This window comes from Spea bombifrons, chromosome 5, assembly GCF_027358695.1.
Source record: "Spea bombifrons isolate aSpeBom1 chromosome 5, aSpeBom1.2.pri, whole genome shotgun sequence".
Classification (NCBI taxonomy): domain Eukaryota; kingdom Metazoa; phylum Chordata; class Amphibia; order Anura; family Pelobatidae; genus Spea; species Spea bombifrons.
In genome coordinates this window covers 19795612-19821894 of record NC_071091.1, presented here as the reverse complement: position 1 = coordinate 19821894, position 26283 = coordinate 19795612, and positions in this window count along the sequence as shown.

Genomic DNA, 26283 nt, shown 5'->3' with positions numbered 1-26283 from the left:
AAAAAGAAGCAAGTAGGGGTATTTTACACAGGAAGCGAAAGTGCAATACAGTGTAAACGCTGTTTAAATAAATGATATTACTAGAAATGTGATTACTAGAAGAATGACTAAAGAGTAAGACAATTTGTCGGGAGACACCAACAGCAGGAGTGAAAGGTTAGGCAGTAAAAGGTTTTAGTTTACACATGGGAAAAATATATATATATAAAAAAGTGTGGCATATAGGGGGTTAAAAGGCATATCATGGGACAGAGTGGCATATAGGGAGTTAAAAGGCATTTCTGGAGGTATATATATATAACTGCTAACAGCAATCACACTCCAATCAAGCCAAGGCATCCAGTACATGCTGGAACCTGGGGATGATAGGAGTGTGAGTACAGCCTCCCTATGCCATGCTACCACCACCACCCCCCTTACACATCCATACTATCACACACTCATTCACAAACATTTAAATACTCATTCATTCCATTTATCACACATACTTGCTCAAAAACCCTCCCCCACCCCGTTACCTGAACTGCAGATCTCTCAATCTAAGACTTCTGCAGGGGCCCGGCTGTGCGAGCAACTTCTCTGGCCCCGCCCCCAGAGGAAGGAGGGGGGAGGCAGAGTTATGTGACACTCTTCTAGCTTCCTGTTCTCCTGCCGCTGGTAGAAGAGAAGCTGCTCGCGACCAAAGCACCGGTAAGAAGCCTGGCCCCAGGGGAGGTCTGATTAGAAGACGACCTCGATTATAAGACGAGGGTTATTTTTCAGAGCATTTGCTCTGAAAAAAACCTCGTCTTATAATCGAGCAAGTACGGTATATATATATATATATATATATATATATACACACACACTATATGGACAAAAGTATTGGCCACCTGACTATTACTCCAACAGGGACTTTAATGACATTGCATAGACATTAATGTAGTTGGTCCCCCTTTGAAGTTATAACAGCTTCCACTCTTCTGGAAAGGCTTTCCATATAATTTTGGAGTGTTTCTGTGGGAAACTTTGCCTATTCATCCAGTAGAGCATTTATGAGTTCAGGCACTGATGTCAAATGAAAAGGCCTGGCTCACAATCTCCATTCCAGTTCATTCCAAGAGATTTTGGATAATGCTATGCTTCCAACTTTGTGGGAACAGTTTCAGGAAGGCCCTTTTCCAATGCAGCATGACTGGGCCCCAGTGTGCAAAGCAAGGTCCATAAACACATGGTTGGATGAGTTTGGTGTTGAGTAACTGGCCCGCACAGACCCCGACCATAACCCCATCAAACACATTTGGGATGAACGGGAACGGAGATTGTGAGCCAGGCCTTCTAGTCCAACATCAGTGTCTGACCTCACAAATGCTCTACTAGATGAATGGGCAAAAATTCCCTTCTACTTTGGCAGCTGAACTGAGGTAAATTTTACATCATGGGACAAGAAGTCTTAAGTAGAAAAGTAACTCAAAAAGGAACTGGAACACAAAACAGGAACACAAAAGAAAGCACAAAAAATTCCCTACATGTCTCCTGAGCATATAGATACTGCGTGTGTGGTATTTCAGTGTTCAACCAAAAATGCACAGATCATGATTTTGGTGGGACAACTACTTCATTTCAAAATGGCCCCAACAAAGTCCATCCCATGAGGATTTCAAATACACCCACTTGCCTTTCTAGGTTGCTGACCGCAACCACAAATTAACAGCAACCCTGGATTTTTTGTTTTCACATTTCAGGCTACCCAGAAAAAAAAAACAGAACAAAAAAAAAATCTCATATGACTCCTCAGCAAATTTATGTCACATACGTGTGGAATTTCAGCACTACAGAATCACAAGAGGTGCCTCATGGCAAGTTTATTTATACATTTTCATACATTTCTATGAATTTGAGATATCTTCGACTTGAAAATTAGGTTGAAAATTGGCAGTTAAGAAATTCTAACTCACATGGAGCCACAAATTCTCAAAGAAAGCTATTCCTGTTCCTAGAATAAAACATTGCAAGTCATAGTTACTCTCTCTTATTCACTTTGTAAATAACATATAATTCATTCAGGAAAAAAATATCTTATAGATCATTCTTAACAAAAATGTAAAAGTTTAGATTAAAGGGTTTTCTCTGCATACAATATTGACATGCAATTCTTTTCACTTATGTTGACTGTTAGTAGGTATACAGGCAGGGACAGATCCATAGTCTTACCTCTGAAGAGGCACTCACACCAACATGTACACCCAGGCACTCACACTAACACAACCAGGCTTACACACTAACACACACACACCTAGACACTGAACACTAACATATACGAACACACACTAACATACCCAGAAACACACCCACCAACATACCTTGACACATACTGCTACCTAGACACACACTAATACATCCGCACACATTAACATACTCACACACACACAGAGGACAAGGACAAGCCCACTCCAGTTCAACAAGGGATATCTGAACTGTATTGAGATAATCTAGAAATGATCCTTATCTAGGCCTTGGGCAACAAGGGGGCCTTTAGCCTTAGAAGCAGGTGGCAAAAGGTTGACAGCTTTCTAATTTGACAAATAAAACATTATACTGCCAGGAGTTCTACTTGGCTTTGTAGATTTGAGCAATTTGGAACACACTACTTGATTCACTTCCAAAATCTGTTGGAAAGTACCCATAATTTGAAATTCAATAATATGCCACAAAATAATTATTAGCTTCCTCTGCACCGTATGCCCTATTAGTCATTTGAGATAACAATTAAAAACCAAGCAACCATTTGATATAAAGTAAAAAGCGACTTGCAAGCAAATAAAACTTCATAAACATGACTTAATTAGTATTAGCATAAATTATCACCTCATTGTAGTATTAAAGTTTGGAATGGAACCAAAATACACATGCCCACAGATGTGCGGACCCCAGTTATCTTCAGTGCTACACTTCAGTACTGCATACAAACAGAAAAATAAATACATTTCATGAGACATCCTCTATAATAAAAATTAGCGAGGACTTGCTGTTGTTTTCACAAAGTACCGCACAGTCCACAAAATAGATGAGCACCTTGTTACGTTATTTAGTTATGCGCTCAGGCTCTACACGTAGAAATATCACAAAAGTAAATTTTGATTACATGCTATACACTTTAATTTGGATGAATTTGGATACAATCTTATACATAGTGTGGAACATTCTAGTTCTATGCACATTTCTAACTTTATTGGTAATAAAAGAGAGAGAAACAAGAGACATAATGAGGCCAATGATTAACTTGTATGCACTGTACGAGTGACAAAGCTAAATAAAACAATAATCCCTAACTTGAAATATATCTACATACAACCAAAAGAATCAGCACATTTTAGAATAGCCTTAATTAAAAATAAAAATAATATATAGCAAGTGCTATAACAGATTTATAACATAGACAGAAATATTAAACATGAGCCGGTCACTGGCAAAATTTGTGAAAACTATCCAAGCAAAGCATTTTTGATCATATCCAGGACACTGTATATCTACATAATGCAATTGTGACATCATAATATATAATAATGTATAGATTAGATGTAAATGATAACCATGTGTGCTTGCTGTCATAACAATCTAACAATATTTTGGTATTATTCCAAATACATGTTTTGATATATAGATCTTTGAATTAATTTATAGATGCATATGTGGTACAGACTAGCATTGTAATCAGGTGTACTGCTGACCTAAGGTAACCCAATTAATCTTTCAGTTTCTTTATCCAAACTTATACCAAATGAATTATCCACATAATATTTTTTCTTGTCTACGTCCGTGGATTTCAGTTCTAGCCAGTGCTACATTATAATGAAAAAAGTAAAGTCAAAATACAATATATTAGATAATTTTGCCTTATTAAATCATGTTTTTGCATATAATTATTCAGTTCATTAAATTCTGTCCATTTTCTACTTCTGCGTCTTGAGAAATGTAACTTAAAGGCAGCGGCACAGACCACCTGCCAGGTGCCAACTCCCCATCCATCCTTTCAGCCCCCTTGCCCACAGGAATAGGACAGTGAGGTGGCTATTGGGATACTGGAACAGTTTCTGAAAATTGGGACCATGTTACGAAAAAAATACTTTTGGCTCCCACAATGTACCTGAACTAAAAATGTCCCTGGATGGCGGAACAGACATATATTTATCTTAATAATTATGCATTATACACATGAAAAAAAAATATTATAGTTTCAAAATTCTGCAGTTTATTTATAGTACTTAATAGTCCACACCAAAACTACCATTTCTAATACTTCATATTTAAAGCAGGGCTTTTTGCCTATGTGATATAAAGGATAATGCTTTGATTACTTCAGATAATTGAAGGATTTTTAAAATTAAGTGTGTCTAATATGAGCTTTCCCCTTCTCTTCTAGAAACTGCAAGCATTCATTGAATTGTTTAATCATATTAACAAAATGCTTTAACATTGACTCAATCTGGAAATTTTTATTACAGTTAATACTCTTCCAACATTTTTGAACATAAGGTTATTAAATTTCCAAAGCCTAAGAGGTAGTGTCCAAATATGTCAGCAGCACTTTCATGGTTTGCTAAAGCAAATTTAGAATAACAAACCCAAAACCTAACCAGGCTTCAGCACATGCTGCCAAGAGGAAAGCAATATTGGAACTCATTTTTAAGGAGACAGACCGGCTTTCCCTAAGATATTTTATTTTACACAGCATGGTCATTCAAAAGTTATAAGGGTTTGTCTATATATAACCTTTGAATTAGGAATGGGTAAAATAAAAATGGCTTTATCGGGTTTTCTGCAAAAATCTGGCAATCAAGGGTGGACTAGTAATAAAAAACAGTACTGGAAATAATTGAAAACCAGTTCTCTATTGTATTGACCAAGAACACTGAGTACCGTTAAACCTTCTGGGGAATTTGAAATATCTCCCCCAAAAATATATTTCTGCTAAAGATGGAGGCAAACTGAAAAGTATGTTCCAAAAGCAGTTCAAGAAACACAGTGTGTTCTTCAACTCAAACCTGCTCCAAAAAAAGAACTGTTATAACCCTACTGAAAATCCAAACCTATTTGCAGGTTGTGCTTATATTTCATGACCTACCTTGATGGCTTCAGTGACTTCATATCACCTATAAAGAACATGAAGCAAATGGGAAGCACAGGTTGTTGAGGCTGTGCAGGCTTGGCATAGTCCTCCATAATGTAAATGAGCTGATAGGAGACCTTATATCGAGCATCAGAACACCAGGAAGCCTGGTAGTTAAGACCATCTGCCCCAGTTTGATGGTTGCGCTAGGCCTTGGCCAGAATATGCCTCTGTGAATTGTTAATTTGTATTTTCCCCTCATTGCAAAAGTGCTACAGAACCTCTCGACATTCTGTAAATAATCACAATAATAATAATAAGTCACTGCCCTTCTTTCCTACTTTACCCTTGTTAAATAAAATCAGTGCAGTACTCTTAAATATGTACAAGATGAAGTTAAACTGGAAGAAACCTAATGGTCCCCCTGTCTTAGAGTAGGTTTCAAAGAAATTGGACATTTTAGCAAAAAAATAATATTAAGTGTGGACCTTGTCTTGAAGCACACGATGTGCAATTATCACTTGTCTCGTAGACTAATGAGGGATTAATACGCCTGTACTGCACACAACTGTATCTTCTAAAGGGTTTACTGACATCAATGAATGGGTAACACTAGTACTGATATACTGCTTTAACTGTTTTATGACACTCTCTTCCTTCCTTTTTGTCTTCTGCACATACTAAAACAATAAAAAAAGGTATCCCAGCTGGAAAGGAGGAATCCAAGTGCTCTTTCCAAATTGCTGAAGCATGTGTTGAAGTGGAATAAACTGAGACTAGAGGTGTTACTGTTGGTGAGGAATGCGACAGTAGTGCATTGGCAAAAGAAAGCAAAATGTGTTCCATGACAGCCACTTCCATTATATTGTTGACCAAAGACCAAAAAGTCGCCTCTTGTCACCATGACTAGGAGTATTGCTTTTCACAGCGTATATTAAACTTCCAAACATGTAAGGTAATGATGGCAGCATTGTAGTATGGTTAGAATGAAAGAGGGTCCACACTATAGTTTTCTTCTTGTCCAACTATTCCTTCACTGGAAGACTTCTTCACTGGAAGACTTTGTACTAGTTGGTGTTGTTAGAAAGGGGTTCCTTTATGTCCAGAAATGGCAGTCTCCTACCTATTGATAACTATTGCTAGGTAATTTGTCTCCATCTTGAAAACTTAAAACTCTATTTTTCTCATGTTAGGGGGTTAAATATTTGACTTAACCAATGCTCCAGTATTGGACTCCTACATACTTTGTTTATAAGTAGCAGTGTGGACCTTGACTTAACATTGTCTGGAGCATTTCTGAGGCCCAGCGATAACCCAGCGCAAGTAATGTATTTGCCTAATTTATGCTTTTTCCTGGTAACTTTTAAGATTTTAAATATGGGAAAATCTCTTTCCTCTTCCCCTACCATTCTGTTCCTTGGTTAAATAAGAAAGACTGTTGTGTAATCATTTAATTTACTAATAAGAATAACCCCACTATCATCTGTAAGCTCTGATGATGATGATGAGATACTGTAGAGATAGCCCATAACAAGTACACCAGAGTTGATACAGCAAAGAATGGTGGATGTGCCAGCTGCAGTGGTATTAATTACTATAAAGAGACACAATATATTAGAGAAACAGACATAAGTATACTATCAATTAAAATAATATCTAATATTTCACTGTTGACTCAGGCGGTGAACAGATTGTCAATTCAATCACTCAGTGTATTCAATCTCAATGAGCTTGCAAGTGTGCCAGACATACATCATATCATTTATATCATAATGCAACAAAATGATACAGAACTATAAATATATTTTAGTAAATATAAATGAACAGTGAAAAGATTAATTGTTTAAATGTTTTTTTATATGAAAACCTGTCTCCAAATGTCATTTTATTTGATTGTAAAGGTCATTTGGTGGCCCAGGGTATCTTAATGATCCTCAATGTTTTTAGTAATCATACAGTGTATTTGACGTGGCGGTACTTTTTACGCCAAGACATTCCACAGCTGTGAAATTCATTTTTCTATGCAATAAAATTGCTGTAAAATAATTCCACTGACCTTCATATATAAGGCTTATGAATCTGGATTAACATTGGTTAATAGATAATAAAAGAGTAGATATACTTAAAGAAATATAGAAATATCTTGTCCTGAAATAGCCTCCCCCTAAAATTTTTTTTTGATAACTATCTAATATTATGAACTTAAATTAATATATCTGGTTTTCTAGTTTAGCAAAGCAATACATTTTATAACTTTGTGAATGATTGATAAACTCCAAGAAACCACACATAGTTATAATTCCCCTAGTAAATAACGCTTTAATGTCTTACATAACATGAAAAGGCTTATGAAGTCTGGACAGGGTTTCCACATTATAATCAAATAAATTATTATTATTAGATGTCAGCATAGTGATACCTATGCTGTGCCCACTTTTAAATGGAACAGGACCACTTGAAATTCACGGGCACAACTGCTAAGAGAGATACTTAGAGCCTGTATATACTGTATATATATATATATATTAATAATACACAAATTATACCCACTCTTCTTCTCTTTAAAAGCAGAGAAGAACATGATTAATGTGGAGGAGGGAATTTACACATCCCTTTAAACATATTGGACACTTAAAAATCTCTAATGGCCATTAGATTATTGGAGCACATTTTGTTCCTTGTATAAACAACAAATGCCCGCTTTTATGTGGGTATAAGTAGGTCCCCTCCTTCCCTCTATAGTCTACATGTCAATTACTTTAAAGTGCCTCACGGTGATATCAGCAGCTAGTTGTTAATATTGGTTTAATGTACCCTTCCTGTGGCTTTCTGACAGCACGGATTTTTTTTACAGGGTCCATGTCACAATTTGTTGGGGGACACTTTACTGTTGCCTGTGACGGAAACGCTGTCAGAAGCTGCTCCTTAAGCCCAGGACAGGAACCAGAGAACTAGCATATCAAGGACTAAAAGAATAGAGCGCTTTGCTTCAGACAGAACTAGTGTTGAGGAAAAACAGGGACTGAGTTTTATTGAAAACACATCATTATTTAAACAGTACAAGGGGTTAAGTTACAGTAGGGGGTCGCAATTGTAGTCTGTGGGAAAGATGGTAAACACGGATGGTTCCCTGACTTCTGTCCGAAACCGGCTGGATATCAGATCTTGGTGCCAATACTGGCCTGTGTCCTGTAAGTCCTGACCAGATGGAGAGTAGCACACCACACATAAAACACCCCAAAGTCTTTAGAGTCTCTGGTAATTGGGGAAACGTGGCACTCTGTACCAGAGGGATGTAGTCCCAATGAACCCCTTGTACCCATCTGTCCAAAAAAACAGAACACCTTCCAAGGCCAGGGCCCATAGCCTGTAGGGAGGGGGCTGGCCCCCAGGCCCCTCCAGGACCTCAGGGCACGGAGGCTTCCATGACATATCTCCTCCCAGAAGGTACAGTAACCAAATGCCAGACACTCAACAGGTCTGGACCTGAGTTAGTGGCAAACTCCACAACTCTCCTCCATCTTTGCTGTCTGCCACTGGGGAGATGGGTCAGCTGCACCATCTCCCCGAGGCCCACTCAGCCACTGGAGACTGAGGTTACCTACCTCCCTTTTCTGTTGTCCTGTTGGTCGCTGGGGAGTGATGCTGCTTGTATCTCCTTTGGGGAGACTGCTTCTGCCCCCCGCATCTCTTCCCTGGTATTTGTGGAGAAGAGAGACTGTCTTGCTCCCCTCCCTGGTGCACATTCAGCCGCTGGGGAGTGAGGCCGCCTACTTCCTTTCCCTGCTAGTCACTCCGCCGCGAAGAAATAATGTCTGGCGCTGGTGTGGGCTGTTAAGAAATTCCAGCCATACCTTATGGACAGTCCTTCATAGTGCTCAATGCCCACAACCCTTTGAATTAGCATAACAGAGACGATTATTAAGGTGAAGCCTCACACGGCAGCCCTATCATTTTACTGTGAAGTATCGGCTCGGAAAGCAGAATGGGAACGCAGATGGTCTTTCCCGGCAGATTATCAAGTGCCTTAATGTATTCCTGCATAATGAAGTAAGATCCCAATGGCTGACTTTGTAACTTTAAACTCTTGAGTTGTACAGGCACAAATAATACACTGTGATGCACCCCTACTTCATCCAGTACTAGAAAGGTTAAAAGAAAACTAATGTTTTGTTAAGAAATATTAACTTTTTGAAGTTTATTTTCATAAATCTATTCCTTGCCAGCAGCCCAGAGTTGTAACATATTTTGGCTTCTGGGAAGTGCCAGGAAACTTTCACTGACACAGAACCACCTCCCATTCAGTGAAGAAGGTAGATGGCGTGGCTGTAAAGTGATGACAAATATTTCAAAGGTGACTGCTACCTTTACGGGAAGACTTAACTATCACCTCCTGGCATCCAGTAATTAACAGCATTTTGAGAAAAGCAAACTTACCAGTTCCAGTAGTTGAAGGGTTTATATTAATATGGCACCTTTGCAGAATTTTGCATTAATGAAATATATATATACTGGGTTTTTTTTACAGAATCATGAAGCACATAACAAGATGGGCATTCAATGTAAGATACATCATATTTAGATTGATTGTCCACAATCCTTTGGTAGGATTTCTTCTAAATATATAAGCAGTGATTCATTCTTGTTGAGACCGACCGTGGGTCAGGCCTGCGCAGCACTTAACATAAATACATCACTGTATAGAGATTTTAAGACATAATTATGTGTAACTATTGTAAATAATTATTAATCCTAACTAAAGCTAACAGTTTGTACTCATCACTTTTGTATGAACCTGTTTAGCAACCTAAAAGAGGAAACATTAGACTAGAAGATACAGAAAAATGGTTTGTGTACTCTTCAATATTACATTTTACCATTCAAGCTTAACAAAATGTGAAGGTCATTCATTATACAACCTTCCACAACATCATAAACCGTCTTCAACGAAGGGCACCTGTCTTCACCAATTTCTTGGACTGTCCAGTCAAATACCACTGGCTGCAAATAACACCAATACGACGGGTCTGACAGACTCCTCCAACCAAATACAAAACTATAGGTCGCTCCTCTTAGTGCTCAATCACTGCAGATTTCTTGCTGTTGTGATCTAGGTTGCCTGGACTCATGGTGGGCTAACCTGACCCCAGATAACCTTTTTGAGACAGTAGCCTAATGAGATGTATACACATTCCCTATCATTTCTCTTAATCAAACCACCATGTAGAAATAATGGAAAGTCTCCTTTCACCAATCGCTAAACTGATTTTCACATTTTCTGGGAAGGTTCTACAGCCACAAGCAGGCCTTTGGAAATGTTCAACTGACTCCTACACCACCAAGAAATATTTAATAATTATATCAAAACTAACATAAAACTTCACTTAACAATATTTTTTATTTTTTATATATATATATATAGAAATGACCCAAGTGGATATTTACATTACAATAATAAAATAGTTGTTGCAAAACACTATAATGTCTCAGAATCAACACTTGACATATAATTGTTTTAAAAAGAAAGTATACCCTCCTTGAATTCTAATTAGCAGGTCTAAAAATTAGATAAATACAACCTTAGATGAACAATAACACATGATTATTACAGTATTAAACCGGGTCATGATTTATTCAACAAAAATAAAGCCAAAATGGAGAAGCCATGTGTGTTAAAAAAGTACGCCTTATGATTACATAGCTTGTACAACCACCTTTAGCAGTCTCTCACATCATTGTGGAGGAATTTTGTCCAACTATTCTTTACAACTTTGCTTCAGTTCATTGAGGTTTGTGGGCATTTGTTTATGCACAGCTTTCTTAAGGTCCGCCACAGAATTTCAAGGGTTGAGGTCTGGACTTTGACTGGGCAATTGTAACACATTGCAACACCTTGATGCTTTTCTTTTTCAACCATTCTGTTGTAGATTTGCTGGTGTGCTTGGGATCATTGTCCCGTTGCATGACTCAATTTGGACCAAGCTTTATCTGTCTGACAGCTGCAAGGTTCCCAGGTCCTGTTGCTGCAAAACAAGCCACCCCTGCACCACTATGCTTGAAAGTTGGTATGAGGCATTTGTACTGATTTGCTTGGCTTTCACCAAACGTGGCGCTGTGCATTATGGCCAAACAGCTCCACTTTGGTCTTGTCAGTCCTAAGGACATTGTCCCAGAAGTCCTGCGGTTTGTTCAGATGCAACTTTGCAAACCTAAACTGTGCTGCCATTTTCTTTTTAGAGAGAAGATGCTTTCTCCTGGCAACCCTTCCAAACAAACCATTCTTGTTCAGTCTTTTTCTGTACTGTCATGAACTTTAACATTTAATGTACTGAGGCCAGTAGAGTCTGAGATGTTTTTGGAAATGGCCGTATAACCCTTCCTAGATTGTTGAGCAACAACAATTGCTTCTCTAAGATCATTGCTGATGTTTTTCCAGCTTGGCATTGTGTTAACACACACATGAAACCTCCTGACCAGCAAGCTGCTAAATCTTTGGCTTTTATAGAGGTAGTCACACTTGCTGATGACCAATTTCATGGACATTTCATTAGCAGCACATTTCTGCTGCTTAGAATCTTAATTTCTATAGAAGCAGTAAGAGTGTACTAAGTGTTTTTCACATATGGCTTTTCCATTTTTGTGCATCATCTGCTATATTTCCAACATAAATTTCCAAACAATCTTAGTGAATAATGAATAACTTTAACAGTGGTAAACTGACTTCAATGGAGTACCCCTGTCTTCCCCATTTTCTTGTAATGTCCTGCCAAATACCAACACGTTATATAACATCATTTTTGTAATGTATCCCATCTAATGCTAGCTTCTGTTACATGAACAAACATGACGATGAACCGCTAGTCATAGTGACATAGACCTAGTGGAAAACAGTATCAACTAGGATAACACACACAATAAACCAATTATTGTGTAAATCAGAATAGCCATAACCACGGTGGTTAACCACATCACATAACTTTTGTAAGGTATCTCAAAAGATGTCCCATCTCCTGTCAAATTAACAAACATGATGGTAAGGATCAATGATGAACCACTGGCCATAGCAACACTAACTCAGTGGCAAACAGTAACCATGTGGCCCACCACATAATAAACCTATAATTGGGTAAATCAGGAGAACTTTAGCCATCATGGCTAATCACATCACATATTTTGGCAAGGCATAGGCCAAGATTCAGCAACATCTCATTCAATAAATAAGCTTAGGGACATTCCTTGTGTAGTATAGCACACAAAGCTGTCATAGTCTAATCAAGGGTTGCCGGACACAAGCCTAAGTGAAAATATGAGCCAGGAGAATCTGCATTTGTTCAATTAATCCTACACACCGAACATTTAACCCAGTTCAAATCACTAAATGCTTCTGCCTTAGAGGATTCAACTTTATGCTAATGAGAAATGTTCCAGTCACATTACATACTGTTATTATTTTCTTTTACAAATATAAACAGAAAAATCTACCCCTGAAACATGCAATGAGACTCACTGCCTTATTAAACCTAACATAAATACATACAGACATAAAGCCAGTTTACATAAAGCTGACATCCAAAGCAAAGCCACAAAAATTAAACACTGACCTTGCTGAGTTCCTGCCACAGAGCAAACAGCAATCCATCCCAGGATATGAATAATAATGTATGCTTTAAAGTACAAAATATTAACCACAGGATATGTCCCACCAACTGATTACATACAAACATATCCCAGCCTGCTAATAACTCCAATATAACATGGCACTTATCCCCTTCAAACCAACACTGCCCTTCAGCACATCATATGTGCCTGCGGTCCTGTGCTGGCTGACTTTTGAGATGAGCTTGCTGTCATATTTCAGTTTTTTAATTGATTATTTTATAATTTTGTTACCATCTGCACTATTGTTTATTGTTTTGTTTGCTCCCTATATACAAGGCCCCCATCGTGCATTTTTCTATTTTTAGCAAGGCATTGGAGAATTGGGCTGCAGCTGTATAGGAGGAAAGTACCATATTATTAATATATATATTTTTGACTGCTTTGAGCACTTGAGCTACACGGATATTGTTGTATTGTTTTTTTTTGTTGTTGTTGCATATCATAACTTTCATCTATGCCAACCCTGTTTAAAGCCATGGCAAACAAAATGCCTTCTCTCCATGGGAAACATCAGCACAATAGTCTTTCATCCACCTCCTGACCTTAAGTTGGCCTCCATCAGCACCTGGCCACATGTTATAATCAATCTGTCCTGTAGCAGCACCGGGCCACATGTGACAACCAATCTGCCTTGAAACAGCACCAGGCCACATGTGACAGTGGTGTCCTGTAGCAGCACCTAGCCACATGTACCAAAACCGTGCTTACAACCAACACTTACCAACCAATGCTCATGGTCTCCCCAGAAACAGTCCTAGTTCCCTGTGTGGGTTTGTTTTCATTTGGGCCATCCTCTACAAGAGGAGACATACCCAACAGGCAGCTCTCCTGCTTTATGGAACTATAACTCTCACAATACTCAAGAAACCAAACATATATTTTTCTTAGTTTTGTTTACTCCTTCTGTGATACAAGAGTATGTTTCATACATATTTGTATCAATTGATCGGCCTATCTATATGTTTAAACTAGCAAACAGAATTCTTAGGAAAGCCTTTATAGTTAAGAATAAAATGTAATACCGATCAGAGAATATTTAAGAAAATATAGTTTAACTTACCATTAGTACGTGGTATTCACATTAGTTTTTTTTTGGAGAAGGTGCAGGAACCTTGAGATTAATTTTGGCCTTAATACAAGAAGGATTAAGCATAGTTCACTGAAAATACTTAAAAAAATTGGGAAAATATGAAAGCAATACATATTTTTCTCCGGTTTCCAAATGTCATAATGCTTTTGACCACATGGGGGAAGATGAATACACAATCTATAAGGCAAATATGTTCATTGGTGTAAAACAGAACTTTGTCAAAGAACAGAATGTTGACAGTTTATTGCATTAACCCCTTAAGGACAATGGGCGGTCCCTAAACGCATTGAAAACAATGCATTTTGAGCCCGTACATGTACGGGCTTTGTCATTAAGGGGTTAAACGTACCTAAATATGGAAAAAGGCCCCATAAATATTTTTCTATCTCAGTAAATAAAACTAATATGCTATATAAATCAATAAATAATACTAATAATAATACTTTATACTTTAGCATGTAATTTTATCTGAATCATATTACGTTATAAATGGGTAATTTAATTAGCATTGAGCATGAGTTCCACTAGAAACACCAAAACACAGGAATAGATGTATAAAAAGGGATAGGAATTCTAAAAATAAACCACAAGATCAATGCCACAGGAGACCTACAGACCTTGTAAGATGGGTTTTCATAGTTGAACCACTGTGCATTTTTGTTTTTAGTAAAAGTGGCTACCAAGGTGAAGTTTTTCCAGAAAAAAATGAATCCTAAATTATATATTTGTCAAAATTGTTTCAAAAGGGCATTTTAACATCATCAAGAAGTCATCTTTATCTGAATGATACTCAATATCTAGAAAACCATTTTTTGCAGTCCTTGGGGACTCAAGTTTGATATCCCAAAGATGACTATTCAAGACACAATAACACAAAATTAATATTTACCCGGTGCATTAAAATGTTAAGCATTGATAGAGTTAACACACAAAAGTATCACAAAGTATGAGTGATTGTTAAAGATGCAAACCAGACATGGTTTCACAATCCATCTACCCAAAATAACTATGAACCTTTAAGTCCTGGAAGGTATGGACCCTTGAAAACAATCAATCATCTCTTACATGAATGGTTATAGCAATTAAATTGAAATCAGTTACCCCTATTCATCCATGCAAATTTCATACATTCTGGTACGTTGCATTTTGCACACTACACAATCTTTTTTTTGCGCAGCTTTCCTTTTCCTTTACAGAGTGTGCAAATTCAAAAGACAAAACACAGACTTAGCAACATGATGATACTGACTAATAATCCACATATCCTGCAGTGTAAAAAACGAAGGGTTACTTGGGTTTCAAATTCCAAAGGAATGAAATATTGAGCAAGTGACAGGTGTGAAACATCATACTAAAATTATTGTTTTTTTTATCTGCACAAGATAAAAGGAAACACATTTCATTTCATAACCTTTTCTAAGGATAAGATGGTAATTGTTTCTATGCGGGTACCTTAACCCTCTAAGCACCAGAAGATCAGAAGAACATGCTGATTTACTCTTGAAAAAACCTGAGGTGCCCAGAAACTTTTTTTAATAAAAAAATAAAAAATAAAATAAACATCATTTAAAGCAAACGCATTTGGAGATGATGTCTTTTGGCTGACATAAAAATCCAGGTTTTTACTGTATTAAGTAAATGAGTACGCAATTGTGTTGTTTGTCCTTAGTACACATAAATACAATGCAGGTGCGAATTTAACAGAATTTAACAATCAGCCAGATCACGGACTCTACAGACCTATGGAAATCAGCTCCTTTGTGTCAATTGCAGGAAATTATTTACAAAATGAGAATAATTTTTCTGTTATTTTAATCTTTATCTGTAAATGAACATTTGAAGAATATATAATACGTTCACATTTTAATGTAACTGTGGTAAAAGAATGTTTATTGGTCAAGATAATCATGATGCTTTTTAGATGCACAGGTAAAGAAATCTCATCTGTCAATTATTATACGTGGAGTGTGTATGAGAATTATATGTAAATATATATATATATATATATTGGGTTGGGTTCAATGCTTGAGAAAACATATCACAAATAATTGAATAGCAATCCTCTCATGGACTGCGATAGAAAAAAAAACGGCTTAAAAACTATGGATGCATGTTATATTAGTTATGATTCTGCGCCAGTATATTTAAATTTTTTTAATCTTATTTTTATTGTAATCTATGACTGTAGAAATCTATGTCTTCCACTGAAAATGACCCATTGTGGATGAAACTTACAACGTAAGATTCCCCGATGGCCATCTTGATTTTAAGTTATATATATATATATATATATATATATTTATTTTTATTTATTTTTTTATTTTATATATAGAAATATATAGAAATATATATATATATATATATATATATATATATATATAGTATATATTACTCGCAAATCTTGCATAAACACTCACAAAAGCTGCCTTGTGAGACATTTGGAAGAAAAACAAGATGGCTGGCATCTGTTGCCATATTTTATGCCATTATGAATGCAAGACTTTTGTCTGTGTGCGTTAAAATAAAGAGGGCCAGGAAAAAACACAATATGAAAAGTAAAAGGTGTTTGTTATAAACCACTAATTAACTGTTTCTTATTATATTAATGGTTTCAGCATAGAGATTTGTGTCAGCTAGTTAGGACTGCACATATATATATATATATATATATATATATATATATATATATATATATATATATATACACACATATATTTAGTTCTTAAATGTGATTTAACAAGGCAAAATGCACATGGGCCAATATTGATTATTTATGAAATAAATAGGTTTTCCATACTAAAGTTTAGTTTCTAAAATTTTTGTTGTTTATTTTATGCCCACCATCTAATGAATGTATTGTTTTGAAATATGTCACAGCGTCTGATATTGAGAGGGTTAACACAGTTCCTTAACTCTATAAATGCCAACTGGGCCAAAATTCCACATAAGTGTTTTAAAAAAAACTTAAAAAAAGATAAGCCTTTCAACATATTAAAGATAGATATATAGTAGCTGTTGTTTTTTTATTTTAATCAGTCGTTAAAGAGTTTGCCATCTCCTTTTGTGTACATAAAATGTTATATTAAGTGTCACTAGATGCTGGAAGTCTTGAGAGCATGTTTTTTTGGCAGAAGCTAAAAGCATAGCTATTTTGACAGGAAATCTCAAATACAGAGTGTTTTTATGAAGATACTACAATGTAAATATTGTTGCAACTAATACTATATAAATCATCTGGGAGCATTGAAATGAACAAGCCACACACATGTTTTTCTTGTCGAAACAACTTCAGGGAAGAGATTGTATCAAGGTATCGATGGCAGTGTCCGTCGAAATATGTATTTTGTACAAAATATTTTTCTGGAAAAAGATGCTGTTATTCAATAACATATAAAAGTCGTCAGGTCATATTGCTCAAGACAATTAAATATGAGTAAGGTATTTAGAATGCCTGATAAACCAATTATTATTATTTTAAAATATGTGTAAACTTTACAGATGGCACATAATTCATTTTCTTTCATTCACACACTATTTCATAGTGCTAGTTCTTGATATGATATATACATAATCAGAGATAGACATTTAGGCATTCCAGAACAAAAGCCAACTCAAATTAAATTGCAAGTCAGAATAAAGTATAATGTGATCATTTGTATTTGAATTTCCAAAATATGTATACATAAACATTTACAGATTATCAACCATACATTTTTTTTTTAAATTTTCGGTATACAAATAAACAAACTCTTATTTAAGTTAATGCTACTTTATATATAAAATATATTATTATATGGGATACAACTATAATTATGATATAACATAATATATTAATATGTTTTATTTATATATATATATATATATATATATATATATATACATACATATACATATATATATCATACATGATAAACATAATAAACTATAATACTAAATATAAACGTATACTATAAACTATAACTTAAACTATACTATGTTGTTTTAATTTTTAAATTCCTCCGGTATTCCTTCTAAAAGTCCAAGTCCTATATATCTAGCTGCTGATTGACAGGAACAGGTTTGAGAATGGTTTCAGGGCATGTCGTTAGCATATGACACTGTGAAAGAAAATGCAACCTCTACATATGTAAAAGGAAACTGCAAGTCTAGGAGATTCTCCAGAGCAAATTCTCTAAAGCTATCTGTACTCGCTCCTTATTCCAAACCAAGTTGTACAATCAATACAGCTATTGCAGACAAATCTCTTTGAAGAAGAAACATGAAACGCATGGCAAATTCAATTCCACATAATCTTAACATGCTGCATATGCTCAAACAGTTTCCCGTATTTACATAGAGTTAATACATAGGTATATATAAGTGTTACAAGTGTATATATACTAATTTATTAACGACCTAACGCTAATCACTCCAGTGCTCTGTTTCACTCTCTGTAATTAAACATGGCTTTGTAGTGTCTTGATTCTTACACAGAGGTTTAGAAATAAAATCATGATAGTTATTCACAAATTATAACATTATGGGTGCCGTACAAATACATTTGGCTGACCTTCATTTCCCCTCTTTATGAAAATAGCTAATTGATTTTATAGTTACAATTCAAGCATTGCTTCCTTTGCACAAGAAATCACGCAGGCCTAGCTTTATTTCACGTCTTAACACTTTAAGGTCAGACAAGAGCAACATAACCATCTTGGAAAACCACCTGGCCCAAAAAAGGGTTAATCCTTTAAAGGTATTATATTCGTTCAGGAGACATTAAGGAAATCGATTACATTGATATTTTCTCTAAACTTATCTTGAACACTTTGAATGTTTTTGTTGCCATGTAGTACACGAGTGCCGACATAACAAATTAAGGTAATATTGGAAAACGAGAATAATGGAAAATAATGAGTATATCTATAGATTGGTAAAGATATATCTATACATCACATCATTCTACCATTAATGTAAAGCATTGCATTCAAATTAAGAAGTGAAAAAAGGTCTGGAAAACAAATTTATCAAAAAAATCTCAATTTCCTTGTAAAAACGACCTCAAGATTTTGCATTTCCATTTTAGTTTTGCTAACTAAAGTAGACTTTATGATAATCTGTAGGCCGTATTCTATTACCTGTGAAAAGTTTATCACCGGCTTTATCTCCAAAGTCACCCTCAGAGCATTTAGAGATGATTATTTGTGCACGGTTAATAGAATCCAGCTACGGGTCTGTTTCTCAGCACAACCAAAATGTGTCTGTTTAATGCAAAGTGTGAGAAATGTATTTAGCGTTAGATCACCGGGAACAAAAATCAGGCCATTCAAATATACATTGTATCGCTGATAAAACAAATAGCTAGATTTTGAATATACATAGTACTCTGAGGACAACAACAGACAATGCGAGTATTCTTCTTAGAAATCAAGCCAAAAATAACTATGTGCCAGATCCGAAATTTATACACTGTCTCCAAAAAAATTAGCTATATTAAACAGAAGGTATATTTTTAAATGTGCCAGCTTCCATGTCTTGTAGATTCCCATTAGTTTAGACTAATATAGTGATGTACTTACCCACATATACTTCTGGATCTGGATACAGGCTCATCAGCTAACTCCAGTACTTTGTAAGAGTAATTATTGAACCATGAGCTAATGCATACAACATGCTGGAAATTAATACACTAGCAATTATCACTCAATTATGACATTTTGTTCTGCCTGACCAAATCGTTTCATTGCCATTTGGGACAGTAATACCTACAATGGATGGTTTATGAATCAAAGTCTCTCGAAAGCACAACATGAAATGAATGCATCGCACACTGAATCGCCTCTTTAACCACAAAAACATAACATATGCGTTTGCATTTATAGTATCTAAAAACAAAAGAAAAAAAAAACAACTTTGTTGGCTCATTGTGGGTATATTTGAAAAATCTAAATATATCATTTTGCAGATATGCATCTCTAGATCTTCCATATTTTCTGGATATTATAATCTTTAGGGCTGAGACTAGCGGTGATGAGAATGCACACTGGGGCGCCCTATCGATGCATATGAAAATCCAGTCGATTTATCTGATGCTTTGATGTATTACAAACCCTTCCAATGTAAAGGAAACCCAAAGCATAGGTACATAGGTATGAGTAACTAATCCACCATGGCCACAACATATCAAGTCAAAAACGTATGCTTATCACTTGACAGTTTGTCTTGCTGCTTTGCACTCTGCGACTAGTAAACAGTAGATATGGGTTGCAATTAAACCTAAAAATCGCTCATTCTACCCAAGCACGCTGATTATATGCATGGCCATGGCTAGACAGTTTGAAAGACTTCACTTGAACCAATAATAAATATATATATAAAAAATAACTTGTTTATTAGGAAATATTTTTAATTTATGGTCCTTCTTTTCCTCCCTAGGTACCTTCTTTGTATAAAATTAAGATAACTTCTAAACTATTGAATGCGATGACTAGACCTTTTAACCCCTAAAGGACAATGGGCAGTCCCAAAACCCATTGAAAACAATGCATTTTGAGCCCGTACATGTACATGCTTTGTCATTAAGGGGTTAAAAACTGAAAAACATCTTGGAAATATAGATATCTAGGTGTGTATTTTTTTCACATATTCATATATTAATTTTAGGGGATGTATATAATATTTAGGTGCTTTAGAAATTAGCGCACTTCTAATAATGTAGTTGATAAAAGGGCAGCAGACAGACACAAGGTGGCTTCCCTGCAGTTGGAAAAACATGATGTTCAACGTTCATTACTAATTCTTATTGCCAAATGGTTTTAGAGGCCTCTAGGCATGGGGTTTTATACACATATACTGTATATGTATATTTAAAATGTTCAAGAAAGCCTTGGATCCCAAAGGCCTATTTAAAAACACTGCCTGCCGCATGTATTATATAAAAAAATAGGATTTTACAAAAAAAAACAAAAAACACATTTGATAATGAAAATGAAGCTTCACTTCCACTCAGCGAACTTCCGTGAACGTTGATAAAACTTTTAAAACAGTGGAATGGATACATAAATTTCGTTGAATATTTAAAATAAATATTTGTTTGAACAGGATTGTTCCTTCCTTGCTGCTTGCTATTCATACACATTTTCAATGTTGCCTGCACCAAGTCAAAGGCAGTTACGATCAGCACATTCTGTATGTATTAAAATACAACACTTGGTAATACCCATGTCTTATCTTTAGTCTGTCTTCCATGTGCTGTAGTGAATCAATCAGTCACTCACAAAATATTTCAGAATATGTGTGCCTCCAGGATTTTATTGTACAGATTGGTATAATGTTACATGGAAAACGACACTACACATGGCATGATAACCCTGGTGCGCAGAACTCTCATCTCTCAAATTCTTCGTATTACAGCCCTATACACTAAATATGCATATTTCATGAGATTTGCTTATTAAATGGATATTCCGGGGTTCAGACAGCACCTAAAAAACGAATGCATATTGAAGTACTTTGTAAGTGGTTTGATGTGAATTAACTGATCAACAAAAGAAAAGAAAAAAACATAACAGATCTCAAGGAGAAGCTGCAGCTTCAGAGCTATAGCAGAAAGCCTCCTCTGTGGTCCAAAGTTTTGCGCCACTGATTCAGTGGCAAGAAAGTGCTCCTATTGAACCAAATGGGAGTTCTTTCAAAGCATGCAATTAACCACCACTGCCTCCTCCACAAGGAACACTCGCCATCTCCTGAGCTTACTTGTAGTAAGTATAATGCATCTAAGTAGATGTTCAGCCAAAAACACATCTCCTACACAGCAAACTGCTGGGTGGTGGGAAAACTGCAAATGCATAGAGGGGTATTCTGCAGAATCAAGGGACCGACCACTCTGATATCATATGCATTGCAACAAAAATCTTATATCATGACTCAAAACCAAATAATTCCAGTAACTGTCTTTTTTAAAACTATTACTTGTGAGGAGGTAAAGATTTTCTGAATTAAGTCACATGTGCTCAAGTAAGTAAACTGTGATCAAACAATGAAGAAGAAGCGATTTGCTCAGAATCTGAAGAAAGTGGATCCAGGCTTTGTGACCCTGAGAATTTGTCTACTGATCCCTACGACTGATGCAAAGACCATGACATTTATGATCAAAGCCTGAGAATTCAGAGCCATGATAATGTATTCAATAAGAAAAATAGTATGTTAAGGAGTGTTATTTTTGTATGTTACACTCAATGCCCAATACAACAAAATATCCACAAAATCAAAATATTTCCCATAAATCTTACAATTTTAAGTATAATTGTTAACCGACTCAAACGTCCACAAAGCGAAGCTTCAGATGTAAAGCTTGGCTAAAGTATGAATAATCTTGCCTACCATGCCAAGGCACACAAATACAGGCAAGCATGAAGTCATCATTTTTCATCTTTGAAATTGTATGCGCCACCTCCGTCTTTCACTGCTTTTTTCCCCCAGTAAAGGTATCTTTTGGCTTTGATAAGCAACAGAAATAAATTAATAAAATGTGCATATATATATATATATATACTGAATACAAGGGACCATATATGAAAATGTGTGTTGTGGATATAAACAAAATTGATAAACTCCTACCCCATAAAAATCTACATTCCAACTTTTGCAGAAGACTGCTCACAGAGTGTATATTTAACCCCTTCAGTCCCAGGAGTTTTTGGTACCTCAAAGCCCGGAGCATTGTAGGTTCAGTGATTATTCTCCTTTCCTGCGAATAGTGTACCCATGTAAACTATATATTTTTTTCAAGGAGAGATAGAGCTTTCTTTTGATACCATAGTTAGATAATTAGCTGAAAATTCAGGTTGAGAAATGTAGTAAAAACTAGTGAAAATTAGAAAGAAAACTATTTTTTTTTATATATTTTCCCTCTGAATCCTCACAAAATTAGGTAAAGTGATGGAAAATCACCCAGCACCAGGGAACATACTATAAGGTGTACATTATTCGCAGAATTTTTAAATTAGGTATGATGGGATTGCAACTCAAATTTTAAACAAATAAACCAAAAATACACACAAAAATATATATATTTCTGTAAAGAAGACAACCCAGACTATCGTATCAGGGGTATTCGGGCACTCTTCATGCTGCTATTTGGCCAATCACTGTCAAAGGTGGCTGCAGAAATTATTTCCTGCGCTTTTTTTCACAAACACTTCGTTGCTTAGATTTTTTTTTGCACAGGGTATGTGTTACGGCAGAGAAACCCGGCCAAAAACTGTTTAGCTGCATCTCCTGATAACAGAGATACCCCACATCCTTTACATATAGTACCGGATAGGGTAATATTTTTTATACTTATGGCTTAACGGGTTTGGGGGTTGTGAACGGGGGCAGGAGGGTTATACTTTTTAGATGTTGTGTTAGGGCAACGGGATGTAGGGGTTTTTTCTTTTTTTTTATTATTATTTTTATAATTTTTTTAAAAAAAATGTAAATTTCCACTGTTATCAGTGCAGTATGGTTAGAGGTCCTCTTAGGGACCTCTTGAACATGTTATTAATGCCATTGATGTCACAATGACATCACTTAGCTCACTTTATTGTTTTTTATTATTATTATTTATTATTTATTCTATTATTTTAGTGATTTTTTAAAAAAATTATTAAATCACTAACATTTTTTCTTCTTCTTCTTTTTTGCTGATTTGTCTTTCATGGTTTCTCACTCTCCTCCCTGCGATCCCCCTGCATATAGATCACAGCGTGTGTGTGTGATCAGTGCCTTGTTGGAGCAATCAGATATCCCAGCAGGGTCAAGACCAGGGGTGTCCAACCTGGGGCCCTCCAGCTGCTGCAGGACTACATCTCCCATAATGTTCTTTCAGCTAAGGGCCTGGCAGAGGAGTATGGGAAATGCCATCGATGCTGACATGGGGGAGTCCAGGCTGTCAAAGGCTGTCCAGGCATGATCTCCCATGTAGCGGCAGGGATGTGTCCCTGCCACTGCAAGAAAGGCAGGATGTACTGGTGCGTCCATGTGTTTCTTTAGATGCGTTTTATGGATGTACCGGTATGTCTTTAGGGGACTGAAGGGGTTAAAGAAACAAATAACAGGGATACACAGTGTATCTTATACTTTGAAAAGTTTAGGACCCCTCTTCATCATTTGTCACCACCCCACCAAAACACCCTAAAGCAAGGGAAGCAGTAGAAAAAATATGGCAATCACAAAATGGTCCCAAAGACTAGAAGCACGTATTTTCTCGATTATAAGACGACCCTGATTATAAGGTGACCCCCAAAACTTGAATATTAATTTAGGAAAAAAGAAAAGTTATGCACATCTGCTGCCAGGCTTGCCACTTTACCCCCTTGATATGCCACTCTGCACCCCTGATATGCCACTCTCCCCCCAGACTTACCCCCCCATGCTCCTGACTCCCTGGTGTCTAGCGGGGCAGCTGGTGGACGTCTGCGTTATGGGCGTAGACAACCTCAGCTGCTGTCTGGCACTTCCACCAGGGCTTCTATGATGGAGCACCGGAAGGTCATGTCACGCTGGCACTCCGTCATAGAAGTCCATAAGTGCTGGGCAGAAGCGGAGGTTGTCTGCGCGCATCGTGCAGATGTCCATCGTCTGCCAGGGAGGAGGATCAAGGTTCCCTGCAGCGCTGCAGTCAGACCTCTCTTTGAGGTCAGATTATAAGACGACTTTGAATATAAGACGAGCATTTGCCCTGAAAAACTTATATTCCACCAAATGCGGTATCTAATTTACCCACTACTGAGATTAAATACGGTTCAAGGTATATTTAAAGAATTGTTGATGTAACACAGCTTGCAACCCAAAAGAGTTAGAAAGAATCAACAATAAATCACTTAATTTTATAAATAACACCACCCAGTAGATTCTATTGCCAGTGGGGGAAAAAAACCCCAGGTGCAGAATACAATACAAATATAATTCTACAGAATATATCTAAGTAGAAAAAAATAAAATATAAACAGTATAAAAATAGAATCTAGAATGAAGGGCATACATCGAGGAGGAAATGATCTAGGAAAATAGGGCATGATGGAACAGCGGGTAAATGTGAATTATTTTTTACTGCTTTATATAGCAGTAGAATGTACAATGGGTAAACAAAACAGAACAAGTCATATATAACATAACAATTTGACTTACGGAAACGACAGGTGAGGAGAGCCCTACTCAAACAAGCTTATAAATGGAACAAAGGACAAGTTGTGAAACAGAAAAAAAGAGATGGCATTTGTAAAGCAGGTTACAATAGATAGGACAGTTAGAGAAATTGGGTGATTTTGATGAGAATATGAGGGTGAGAGAAAAGGCACAAGAAATGGGAGAAAGAGGAGTTGATCAAGTATAACATGCTACAATAGGCAGAAAGAAGGACCATTGGCTTTGCATGGTATGTATAAGAAAGGGAGCAAGGAGAATTATTTAAATCATTCTGAAATTATCAATTTCAAAAATACTTAGTTTCCTTACGTGATAGTATTTTAGATAAAATAGGGATTCACTCCTTAACAAAGTATAGTAAGGCTGCCATTTTATTTTCCCCTTGCAGGATTAATGACATACAACAACAATTGTTTATGAAACTTTTTAGTTTTCTATGGAAATAACCTATTTGCGCCTGCTTCTGCATCATATAACAGTTAGACCAAACAAGAATTATTATGAACGAAGCAACGTTTTATATGATAACATAAATATTTTTAGGATGTTGTAGAGCAATCTACTGATACATTGCTAATACAAGTGATAAACTGAAGCATATCATGAGAAAGTCATGTATAACAAATCAGGCATACGGAAAGTATATAAAAACAGAATCTTTGCCAAGCAAAAAGCAACGTGTCACAATATAATACTTAAGATAAAATGGTTAAAAAGTAATACATGCTTTTATAGGATTTCTTACAACTTACAACACTCTGCATGTTTGTTACAAACTGTTGTAGTGCTGTTCCCATCCTTCATCCTTCGTGTGGAGTCATTGCTGAAGATTATAAAAGTTATATTATAGCAGCAAAAGGACGGTTTCCAAAAGGCCTATTACAAATATAACATAACTCTAGTCTAATAATTATGCACAAAAGACATTTTAAAGTGGCAGTTAAGCCCTTTTTGTTTAAGGGATCCATGAAATAAACTCTACTTGCTTTACGGATCCCTGTCTATAAGCGAAATAAGGGGTGCCTCACTTATAAACACGGCTTGTTTAACTTTCTGATGACTGTTTCCAGTCTTCCATCAGGCAGCGGCGTCAGGTCTCTGTGTCTGGGAGAAGAGGTGATGTACTTGCGGGGAGATCTGCTAGTGCCTTTGCAGAGAGTTTCAAAGTAAAGCACTCTGCAGGGCATAGGAGTCTGAGGACATATATGTATTTACGTGACTACCAAGCTCGGACCGGCCATCTGGCACACCCAGTGTGCTACTAGCCGAAAGAGTG